Source organism: Poecilia reticulata, chromosome 6 (assembly GCF_904066995.2).
Source record: "Poecilia reticulata chromosome 6, P_reticulata-male-v2, whole genome shotgun sequence".
Classification (NCBI taxonomy): Eukaryota; Metazoa; Chordata; class Actinopteri; order Cyprinodontiformes; family Poeciliidae; genus Poecilia; species Poecilia reticulata.
The window spans coordinates 20,376,976-20,389,905 of record NC_088835.1 but is presented as its reverse complement, the minus strand read 5'-3'; the positions used below and the strand labels follow the sequence as shown (position 1 = coordinate 20,389,905).

The 12,930-nt window shown below is 35.8% G+C and overlaps 1 long non-coding RNA gene across 1 annotated transcript; it reads right to left on the bottom strand.

The window, feature by feature from the left end:
* Positions 1–221: 221 nt before the first annotated feature.
* LOC103466004 (uncharacterized) lies at positions 222–10,817 on the bottom strand. The gene is made up of 5 exons (XR_533904.3): positions 10,132–10,817; positions 9,685–9,829; positions 9,402–9,539; positions 9,187–9,292; positions 222–712 (listed from the first exon to the last, which is right to left on the bottom strand). It is a non-coding gene; the product is annotated as an uncharacterized LOC103466004 (long non-coding RNA).
* Between the last annotated feature and the right edge of the window lie 2,113 nt (positions 10,818–12,930).

Below are 12,930 nucleotides of genomic sequence, written 5' to 3'. Positions count from 1 at the left end.
AATAGATTATTATATTTGTCAAAGCTAATGGATAATGGATACATTTTTCAATTATTTAAAGACGTAATTAAAATCAAATAATTATCATATTGATCCTTATATAATTGGCTCTTTTGATGCCTGTAATTTTACCGTTTTTTTTTTCTGTTTGTTTGTTTTTCCCCATGTGGTATCACAAATTGTGTAAACGGATAATTCAGTGCAGACATGAGACTGGAAAGATCATTGAAATGTAGGGATTTAATGGGAAACCAGTAGGTGAACAACAGTAGAAGAGTCAGCTTTTGCCTCACAGATAGCGACCTTCTTTGCCAAACAATGCATATGGCTTTGCTGCGAAACTACCGAGTTAATTTCAGACTAACTCAGCATCACCATTTCACAAAAAAATAAGCTCTGTGACACAGCATGTATAATGTATACTGCCTGCTGTGAAAAAGGAAGTGAGAAAGACAAACTCTGACAGCCCCAGGGAGTCAAATGAGTAAAGGCGAAAACTTGATTATAATGCTCTTAACGACTCCGCTAATTACCACAGATGCTAATTAACTGAAGCTTCAAGTTAACTGCACAGAGGGTAATAAGATCCTGGAACGGAGACAGAAGTTGCAGTCAAAGTATCATCTCTCAGGCCTTCATGGTATATGGTAAAATGTTACACATGGTGTTGTCATGTCCCAGAAATTTCAGCATGTCCTCAGTGTTGATGTGCCTACAAGAGAACACGGAAGGTTTGACTGTAAATTGGTTTTAGCAACATAGTGCTAAAACAACCTGTGCTTTTAAGGTTTAGAAAATTGCAATACTTTGTGACATTTGACCTTATTACTTTCCCTGTATGCAAGGTATCATAATCGTGATTTGTTTTAAGAACATGCAGCTGCAATACAAAAACAAAAATAAAGACATTCTTCATTTGGCTTGACTCGTTTGGACTGACTTTTTTTGTTCTGTAAATCCAGATTTCTCCTGATGATGAGACACTTTATCTTCTCCCAGGCTGTTGACACAACAACTGCTGCCGTTGATTTACTGCGGTGAGCTTCAATTACCAACCCTGAGAGCTAAAGGTATTTCTCAGAGTTCAGATGGCCATACATTTCAAGGACAATTATTCTTAATGAGAGCGCCTCAATCTATCTGCATCTGGGTCAGGGGATGCCTGACAAATCTGTCCTTCAGCGAGTCCCATCCTTACTCTGATCTATGGTTCCACTTCATTTCCTCGGACTGTCATGCTGTGCTCAGAGCTTCTATTGCTATGTTTTACCTACAGCATCTCATTCAAGAGATGATGGGATGTCTGATTCAAAAGGCACTATGGTATTTGTAGTTCTAAGCATTCAATCTCTCTTTAGTATATGGAGTGGATAAAATGCATATATGGTAGTGTTACACATCACAGTACATTACATCAAGTGATCATCCTCTACAACAGGACTGATTATTACAGATGTTAAGTATCTCTTTTACAATCAACATGGCCTTTAGTTGAAAGTGTCCAACAAGCATTAAGGTCCACTGACATAGCCATTTTCAAGCACACAACACAATTTTACCTTAACCATACCTCTGAAGATCTTGCAGTACATTTTTCACATTGTCTAAGTAAAATGGCAGGTCTAGGTAATATTTTTGAGTATTCATCTCAGTTTGCAGTTCACATAATTTCAAAATGGTATATTTTCATCAAAAACATACCTGGAACTGTACTCATACTCGGTATGGAAAAAACTGGTATCGGGACACCCCTGGTCAGCTGATTTGCATGCAGGTTGTGCACGACTTCTACTACCCCTGACGACAGTTTGAAAAATGGCAAAGAGTCGTGCAGGATCTGCTAATGGCGATGACTCTGGCTGGGGCGGACTTGGGCTGAACTAATTAATGCCACGCTAGTGGAGAAGCGGCTTTAGATTTTTGTAACAGCAAAAAAATGGGAGTTAGTCATGCTGATAAACATCCTTGTCTCTGACCTGAAGAAACAGCTTGATTTCATTAATCTGATCTATTTTTGTCTTTAGGCTTTGATCCTCCCGTGCTGCTGAGTCTACATCTCTGAAACAACAAAGCACTCGTGGGAGCACAATTGACTCGGCAGCACGCCGGTTGTCCAGGGCTTTCATGTCTCTAGGGAACTCGTGTCTATTGGGATGGCTGTTTGATTCACCGGCTTGACCTTGCTACTGTGGGCGTTAATGACAGCCAAGGTTTTTTGTGCCTGTTTGTGTGAATTTGTGTCTGCTAAGAAGTGCCTGAGTGGGAAGAATAAAATGCAGCAAGAGATGTGACAGACAAACAGTGGGTATATCTGGCGGTCTGTGATGCTTCCTCCACAGCATTTTGTTTGTTTTATATGCAATATAGTAACAAAATTTCTTCCTAAATTTAAGTCTCAAAACTCCACCTATGTGGCAATTAGATGCGTTGCATCTGTCACACTGACTAATTTCTTGCTAAACTGTGTGACCGCATACTGATTGAGTTATAGCACTCTTTTTTATCTTCTTGGTCTTCAGATGAAGACTTCTGCCTCTAGGCTTGGGACTCTGGCTTAATTTGTTATAGTAAGTGAGCCTGTACTGTTGCTCGACACGGTAATCACTCAAAGCTACTTCACCATCGGGGCACAAGCAAATAAGCGGTGGGTGTTAATGTTAATAGTATGTTAATGCAAAAAAAAAAAAAGCTATGCTAAGATCAAAGAACAGAGTATGAACTAGATGGAAACTGGAAGATGAACAGCAAATAATCATTCATGGTATCCGTGACATTTATACACTTTTTAGGTTCCCTAATAGCAGCAGATAGAGTCATGGGCAAATTTGTTGACTCAACAAGTGTCAGATGTGGACAAAGCCTTAAAGACAAAACCACCTTATATTGCTGTGTTTTTACAAGAAAGTAAAAAATTCAACCTTCTACCTCAGTAAATTTACTCAGAGGGCAAAAAAAAAAAAAAGCTGATTCTAAGAAATATATATTTGTATCCAAATATGTTGTATCAAAGTTGTTAATATCCCCCATAAATCCCTTTTAAAATGCTAACGACAATTAAGAATTTTTTAACGTGATCGGGTTCTAGTTACTTGTATGTAAATAGGCCATCGCACAGTAGCCTATACTTGTCTTTTCACCACTTGGCTAGATGGCAAAGGAAGTGAGACATATTTGCAAACTTCACTCTTAGAAAACTTCAGCTAAAGACTGGCATCTTTGGGTCAGCCAGGTCTCATGGATGTGCTCTGATCTAAGCAGTTTATTTGAAGATCTGGAAATTGGCAAGCTTGCAGGTGAACCTCCATCCTAGTCTCAACTCTTCTGTAGCTTCTGACTGGTTTTACCAGGATTGCCCTGCATTTCGCTTCATCCATCTTTCCATCAGCTCTGACCATCTTCCCCTGTACCTGCTAAAAGAAAGTTAGGTGGTGTGTTCTGTATGATGTGCTGCAGTTTTCAGTCACACACAGTACTTTGGATGTAGGCCAAATATTTAATTTTGCTCTCATCTAATCAGAGCACATTCTTCAACAAGTTTGCTTTGTCCCCAACATGACTTAAGGGAAATCTCCAAGGGGAATTCTTTTGGCTTTCCTTCAGCGACATTTTTCTTCTTGCCAGTCTTCTATAAAGGTCAGATTTGCATAGTGCTCTATGAAATTTCTTAGTCATCTTTATATTTTAATGCTTTTCTTGCCTGGTTTGTCAGATCATTGGGCAAAGTAGCTATCTCTATGAGGATGTTTGGAGCTTTAACATGCTTTTTCTATTTTCAAAAAGCAAAGATAAAGATGACCTAACCTCTTTTTCGTCCTGTCCTATCTGATGTGTTTCTTGTCCTTGATGCTTGTTTCACTTCCAGTTTGTTCTTTTTGAATATTTTACACAATAATTGTATTTAGTTAGTGTATTTAGTTAGATTGACTTATTCATTGGTGGACTAAGGATAAGTTACTATCTAATGAAGTTCTCCATTACACACTGTAGATCAAAGTGTCATATCATTCGCTATGTATGGCACTCGCTCACTTCCTCTCTGTAAAAGAGGCAGACTGCAACTGCTTTTTTTTCTTTTAACAAAATACTTTTAAACTACTTATCTGCTGATTATAATTTATATTTGTTGAAACCTTTTAAAATGTACGTTTGTACGGGTCTAAAATAGCAAACTGGCCTTTGAACAATCCTGATGGCAGCCATGTTTGGTTAAAAACTTTGAGCTTGCAGTGGTGTGAAAAATTACAATTTTTAGACTCCACATTTCCAAGGTAACACAAACCCAGCATGATGTAAGCCTGTGGGTAGAGATAAACTTTGGAAGTATTAGACGGTTGGATAATGGCAATCTGAGCTCTAGATGTGGCAGCACAGCAAATATATTGTACAGTATAATAATAATGAAAGCTGCAAAAATGTGTGTTTATTTGACAGTACCCGAGTTAAGCTTTTAAGATTATCAGGCAGATTTGCTTCTGAACACATTGTCAAGGAATATGTAAATTAATTATTTGCTGTTATTAGAGCATAGTGTGAATAGATAAGGGGTTTACTTACTCCCACCTCCCCGTTTCATCCCACAGCTGCTCAAGTCAAAGAAGAGATAACAATGTTAAACATTGATATTACAACAAAATGAGACTTGTAGCAACAAGACAGCAAACTAATTCATTTATTTTTTTAGTATGGGGTGGGTGTAAAATTGACTTTTTGAGCTTTATATCATATTATAAAAACAGTTTGTTTTTTCTTGATGAAAACCATGTGGCCAATGAAAAGGGATGTCTTACAATAAACTGTACATGTTGGTTAAAAGCGTGATGAACTGCCAACAAAAGAGGAAATCCTCTCCCATCTAGGAATACTTTGAAATGATCACTCGCAAAAAGGTGCTTCTTCAAGCTCCAGTATCTTGCTTTTATAAACAAAATATTTCTTTAAATATTTGTTAAAGGTTTCACTATATCATGTCAGTCCAACTTTACTAAGAACAGTTCTAAACGCCATCATGGAGAAACACTGTCGTGACGATGAGCTAAAGGGGGAGTGTCGGAAAGATTAAGAGTTTCTTAAAGGGGCAGTGGACAATTTCAAGGTGTCAGGTGCAAAATTATTTGTTGATATATGCAGCATTTTCATGCTATTCACCATGTGACTGGAAGATATATAATAATCTCCTTGTAAATAGTTATTTTATCTATGGTCACCATCAGCTTCTTTATCTTTGAGTTACGGACTTACCCATTCCTTTTTCTTCTCTACGTCAAAAAAGTTCTACAAAAAGAAAGCACTTTCTAATGTGACTGTGTCTGCACCAGAGCCACAATTGTGTGTTAAGAGGATAAAGATGTTATGACATAACTCTGTGTCTGTTTAATATTGCAGCAGAAACTCATCTGTTTATGTTTCCCTAACCACTACAAGAAAATCCCTTTTAGCAAGTCTGTCTGCTCTGCTCTACTCTTCCCCATTTGCCTTCAAACTTGCAGGCTTTGCACGCTGACCTCACATTACACAGTACAGCACACAGAAGCATCACTCGATTGAACTTGCCTGCTCAAGTTAGCAGCAGTTGTCTAATAGCATGTACTGCTGTTGGCAGTGAGCTAAACCACTTTCATTCATGCTGCTCTCTTCAAGACGAATGAAACATTAGCATGGCAACTGACACTGATATGAAGTGTATCAGTGGTAGGGCAGACCATGCAGGGTCAGTGCAGCTGAACTTAATATTTTAAAACACAAATACTGGAAATTTAGTAGTTCACTTTTGAGAGCCATTGCAGACGGTCTTTTTGGTGAATCAACAATGTGTAAATTAAGAAATCAATTAATGTGGAGAGCCAATGTGAAGCTGACTTCTTTCTGTTATAACCCCTGCAGGACTCTTGTAGTTGATTTGGATATTAATCCATTGTGCAACAATAATTACTAACTTGGGACACCTGACCACCTGCTAAAACCTTCAGTTACTTAAACCCTGCTCTCTTATCTCTGCTCTCCTCCTTTGCTTTCTAGATTATTTTGATTTCACCTTACAACACTTCAACATGCATCCTCCACCCATGCACTCCAGGCACCACTGATCAAATTGACTTTCACTCTTCATATTCGATATTTAGATTTTAACTTTAGTTTGCTTTGAACAAATTTCGACATTAGAAACTTACATATGGTGTGTCTCCCTTTTTGTTTTGGCCTTTGAGCCAGGCTGTAACAGACCAAAATTAGCTTTTCTAAACAAATATGCAATATACTATACATTAGTTTGTTTGGTGTTAATGATGGGGTTGTAATCCACGTATCTTGAGCTCATTTAAGTTGACCCTGGTGGATCCCAAAGTTCGTGAACATGATAATTTGTGGTCATCTATATGACTAGTTCGCTCCCTTGACAATTCTTCCTCATTTCTGCCTCTTTGTTCATTATTGGTTTTTGCTACACAACCAACTGAAAGAACAGATGAACAATTTTTCCTCTCTAGAAATGCCTTACATAATTTATAACAGATGAGCCTCTTTTGTGTTTCCAGAGAAGGTCTGTTTATTTTCTGTTTGGGATTTCTGATAGATCCCAAATCTTTCTCTGACAGAAAATCAGCAATAAAATAAATACTAAATTACTAAGTAAATCAAGCACAGTATTTCTTAATGAATGTAAAACCTGTCAGACATACGGTGTGATGTTGCTAAAACATAAATGCAAGTGTACATTTTCCAGATCACCAAGATTTGTTTTTAAACATAGGGTTAATGTTTTCTTATTGCAAGTGAATATTAAAGTAATTTAACAATCACAGGTATTAATCTACAACAGGTCCAGCCATTATTGATGGAATCACATCACTGGGGCACACATTCTGAAGGGGAGCGCTACCCTTGGAGCTTCAACGGTAAGCACTCTTTCTTATATTAAAACATAGTGACTGACATTATCTTTTCACTGGGAAACTGGCATACTCTACCTGCAGATAAAAGAACTGTGCTCAATAGATTTTACAGTCTGAAAGAAATTTGACAGCTCACTCTCTGTTTCACCTTGTGGGGCTTAGTCCCGCAGCTTAGTCATAAATAATAAACTCATCTTATTACAACAAAAAGATGTGGAAATCAGAAGTTATGATCGTCATCCTGCATAAGATCAAGTTGAACAATCATTCTTTGCATTTCATTGGCCCACAGGCTTGGCCTCAGGGAAAGGGTCGTTTCTGAACTTAACTTCTTCGGTAACTTTGGCAGGTAACAAAGGCGGGCTTTGTTTTAAAGTAGATTCCTGAATTGCCAATTAAATAAGGAGCATCCTAGTGTGTCTGGCTTTTGGATGCTTGTAAAGTTTACACTGACTTTTTCAGGTTGCTCCAAGAGTCTGGTTTCAAGTTTTATATTCAGTTGCTCTGTATATTTTAATTGTTTTGTTTCTGAGTCATATCTTCTCAGGCTATTTTTTTGTTTTTTTTATTTACTTGCAAAAAATCAGGATGACAGAATGTTGTAGTAGCTTTGATACATTAGTTCTTATTTGTTCATTCTTCATTTTATATACTTTTGTTCTTATTTATTTTTACAGATATTTTGTTTAAAAACACCAGATTTACAAGTGTGAAAATTACATTTTCAGGTTATTTTATCAAGATAAGATTGAATAAATAAAAAAAATTAAACACCTGGGCTAATTCTTTATGTTTCGCCCATTTCTTTTCATGAAACAGAACATAATTCTTCAAGTAAAAGTAGTGAATACGGCCATATTAGAGAAATAAAAAATAAGTGCATATCATGTTACTTTCAGGACAACATTGACACGGGTCCCTTGTGAAATGGCTCGCAAGCATCCCTCCCTGTCAGTGTGTGCAAGTGATAAGAGACTACATGTCCTCCCTGTCAGTCATTCCGTCAGTTGGGAACATACTGGTTACGGCAAGTCATAATTTAGCTATGAATTCATCAACTGAAGAGATATCACAGCGTTTCATCACATCATTTCATCAGGCAGACAGTCTTTCTGATATACTGCTGCTACTTTAACTGACCTCAGAGACTTCAGCCGTAATGTTACCGAGTGAACCCATGTGGATCAAAGTCCAAAATACTGACCGGTTGTAGGATAATTTTTCAAACCAGGGAAAACTACTTGAGTTGCAAAGGGAGGACTTGGCTTCAGATATAAACACAGTTGAAACCAAATGTTTACATTATAAAAAGACATTTTTCCCCTTCGCTGTAAATCAGTCTAGACCTTTAAGGTTCAGTTAACAATTCTTAAATTACTTCTAATTTTTAAATGCCAAAAAAATAAGTAGATTTTATGAAAAGGATCTTCCTTTTTTTACAGTTGGGACAATGTTCTCAGTTTTGGAAGCTTTAACCTTTTTTCCTCCAAATGTAGCAATGATGATTATGTCTAAACCGTAACATTGTGTGAACCAAAAGGTTAGCTGATTTAATGTTAGAAAGTGAGAAATAAAAGCTGTTGGTTTTATACATTCTATGTACATTCTTGTTATCAATTGTCAATTTTTCACAGTATGTAAACAAAACATTACAATAAAGAAAAAAATAGCAATGCCTTATGTGCGAAGTATATTTAAAAACCATTTCAGAATGCACTGAAGTCATCCAGCATAAAAATCAAAATGAGTTACACACTGTCACAGATACCCAGGTGAAAAAAAAGTATACTTTAGTATACTAAATTTTAACATACTTTAGTATTTCTTTTATCAATGTACTTAAACTGTACTATTTTTGAACAACTAATTTTGTGTTTAGTATACTTTAGTAGTATTTAAATAGTATTAAATTGCAATTAATAGTATATTTTAGTATACTATACATACTATTCTGGAACAACTTCAAGTGTACTTAGTGTATTTAAAGTATACTTTTTAAATATCATATTTCAGAGCTTTATTATTATATTTTGATATAATTATTATATTTTGAGTGTAATAATTCTGTCTTAGAATTATATTAAAAATATATATTTAATATACCTCAAATATATTTTAAATATACTATTAATATATTAGTAATGTATTTAAATTACACTTTTTAGTTTTGATTTCCTGCTATTGATAATAACTACAATTTTACAGGAACGTACAAAAAAGAACAATAGAGCAATTAAACAGAGAAAACATTTGAATTTAAAGAGAACAGAAAAATGGCAAATAAAAAAATAATACTTACAATTTCAAGATGTTGTGGACTCGCTGTGTATGTGACATCATCAGAACTGATAAAGATTGGGACCGGATGCCTGGTGTGGAAAAACATTTCTGGGTGTCTTCTTTGCCTGTTTATGTTAGAAATAGAAAAAAAAAAGTCAGCAATGTCATAGAATCAGTTGATATTGGCATTAAGTATGAAGCTGTTTTAAGTGTGGACTTAAGGAGACAAACTACCTTAAAATCTTTCCATCCATGATCTGAACACACTGATCCTTGCAGGGTAGTGAGAGGGGCTGGTGGTGCCCATCTCCAGTAGCCATCAGAAGAGAGGCAGGGTTCACCCTGGACAGGTCACCAGTCCATCACAGGGCCCTGAAAGTCAACAACAAATAAAAAAAATGAAAGATAAATGTTTAACAAGGAGAAAAATTCTTTACAGTTATCTTTAAATCAAATCATGTTTATTAAGCACTTGGTGTTGGTAACACCAGTTTTTGTTGTTGAAAAACAAACTTACATCATGAAGACGATGTGGAGATTCATCCTTAGAGCTGGTTGGCGATCTGGTGGAGTCAGAGCTTCTTCTGAGACAGGAAAGTCTTTAGGTTTCCCAACACCCGATTTCTCTGGTTTCCACTTTCATCTTCATTTGCTTAGTTAGACTGCAAACATATGTTGAAGATAAAATCATTGATGAACGAGTTAGAACAACAACCACCACACAATATCAAAGTCTCTCTGTCTTATGGAGCTTAATTAAAACCAGGTTAGTTTATGAATTAAAGTATAAGTCGTAACAAACAGCCTACATGCAGTTATTGCATGAACCTGAATGATTCCTATTGTAATAATCATACAAGTCACAATAAAATTGATAAAATAATTATTTATGAAACCAACACAAGTTATATATCTTTACTGCACTGTTTATAATTAAATGAAGATAATTAATAAGCAAACTTACCACCAGCTAGCAACACTTAGCAGCCTTCATCCCTCCGGGCTCCTTTTGTGACACACATTTCATTTCTATCGGTTGTTGTCCCGTTGTGTTGTCGTCTAACTCGGACTAGAGCGTCACCAGCTTGAATTTACCAAAATTAGTAACTATTGTCAAGGCTCTCTCTACTTTTAAGGCAATATTATGCGAGTAAAAATGGCGAATTTGAACAGCGTCTGTTATCTTCCCTGCGTTCAAGTTTTTTTTTCTCTTTGTGGCGTTTCTTGAATAAATGAAAATGTGCAATACCGCCACCATCTGGTCTGGAGTGTGAACTGGAGCTAATGCCGTTGATTATAAGGTTTTACATCACACATCTGAAAATTGATTGGATACTTTCTTAAAAATTACATCATGATTATCATTTTTTTATAGTATGCAATTTTAATAAATAGTAAAAGATTATTAAGGCACTTAAAAATTCATACATATTCATTCATATTTTGTTCACTTAAAGTATACTTTTATTTAATATATTAAAAGTGTATTTTGGTACAATTATGTTTAAGTGCGTTTAAAGTACTAATTTCAAAATCGGTACAAGTGTATTTTTAGTATACTTCAGATATACTTATAGGTAGTACACTTAATTAGTATACTTAAAGTGTACTTTCAGAAATTTAAGTATGTTTGAAGTATACTGAAGTATACTTTTTTTTCACCTGGGTAGCATCAACAAACATACCCACCAACATAAAAATCAGAGTGAAAACCTACTTTCCATCTAGCGGTGTGATTTATAAATGCATTAGGGAGCTTAGTGTGAGCAGGTAATACAAAACTCCTAATGGCAGCTGAGAAAACAAAATAAACAACATATTGAATCTCAAAAATGGCAGAGAGGCCTTTAAAGAACTGAAATGAAGTAGGAGATAAGTAAAATAAAGTTGCATAAATGCAAGAAATGAAGAAACATGTAAAATGAGTCATCTGTACACCAGCTTGACAGAGGAGTAAAAGCTGTGTTTCGGATTAGGGCCGTCTGTAGAGGAAGGTTGAAGGCTTCTGCAGAATTGCTCTTTATCTCACCTGCAAATAATACCACAGCTTCAAAATCATAACCTCAAATTCACAAGCACACATGGATTTTTGTCCTGTGCTTCAGGGAAAATTGTGTGCTCGGATGAGAAAGACTTATTGTGCTTCACTGCACCTGTGGGAAGTTTAAAGTATTCAGAGCTAGATAAACGGTCTGGTCTTTGAAGCATGTCTGCAATTTGACCCGTCTGATGTTTATGAAAGTACAAAAAGCATTGAGAAAGATGATGAGAGAGAGATGAGAGAAATATGCAGGTTAGGAGTCAGCAAGGGGTTGGAGGATGAACAGGAGAATGTGCTGCCAATGATTTGTTAAATGACTACCTTCTATTAATGTTTTCTGATGCACTTTCTTAGAGCGGAAAGAAGCGGTGGTGGAAGGGTAGAATAATAATCACATTAAAGTAAGTGTCCACTTTATGATTTGATGTCAGTCTTGCAAATGCCTTTAATAAGTTTATGCATATGCTTTAAATTGATCGTTACTAACAAGCTTCTATAGGGTTTAGCTGAGTACAATGAATAATTTACAATGTATAAGTACAATGTATTTTGTTTAGTTCATGCGTAGCGTGTTCTAGTACACAAACCAAAGTCCCTTTAAAAGTGAATTCTAAGAGTAAAGAGCTCATAGATTTCTAAGCAAATATTTACTCAAGTCACATCTGTAGTTCCAAAAGGTATACTTATCAAAATAAGAGCACATCCAGTTTTTCTCCAGGAGTGCCCTTGTACAGTACTGATACTGTACTTTGAAAGTTGCTCTGGGTTGGCACCTTTTTGGCTGTACCTTGGGAGAGCAAGTCACACCGACTCAAATACACTAACATATCTTCCTTGGATGTTTTTGTCTTTGAAAAGAAACAGAATATCCCAAAAAACAGAAGCTGAGGTGCATAAAGATCATGCAAACCTCATGGGATCATGCCGAAATTTGAATCAATCATCTAATTACTAAAAAAAGGCTTGTTATCTCTTTGTCAGCACCTTTAGGTTACCAAGAGTTCAAACTACACATCCTGAGTTGTTAAGCTGTTAAATCTCTTTAAATAAAACCACACAAGCAACACTGAAAGAACCCTCCCCCCACTTAACCCTGAATTAAGTTACATTAAAGTAAGTGTCCACTTTATGATTTGATGTCAGTCTTGCAAATGCCTTTAATATGTGATACTGTACTTTGAAAGTTGCAAGAAACTAGGTTAAATAAAAAAAATTGCAACAAAATCTAAGTTACTACAAAGGGGTCACCATTGGCTTTTGGGTGTTTTCTACCAAGTTGTCCTGGGTAAAAAGCCCCATAATTAGAGAATAATGGCTCTCTGGATTCAACAATAAAATCTACTTGTTCATGGTTGCTACCGACTGACAAATCGAACAGATAAATTAATAATAGTTGCAATTGTTAATGTATTAAAAATATGTGACCCAGAAAATACAGTGTGGAATCTAAGTACTGGAAATCTTATTTTTTACTGGTTAGGTAGAAATTTGGCTGCTTCCTTTTGGAGAAAAAGTTTAGACATTAAATGACAGATTTTAATTAGCTACTTTTCTCGGGCTTTTAATAATCATTATTTTTTCTCCCATACTCATGACAAGCTTAGCATCTAACAAAACTGCCAACAAACTGATAGCAGCGAAACACAGAACTGAAGATTGCATTATTAATGCATTACAAATATACAAAATATCTGTGAAATTGCTTCATGTGCACTGCATTTG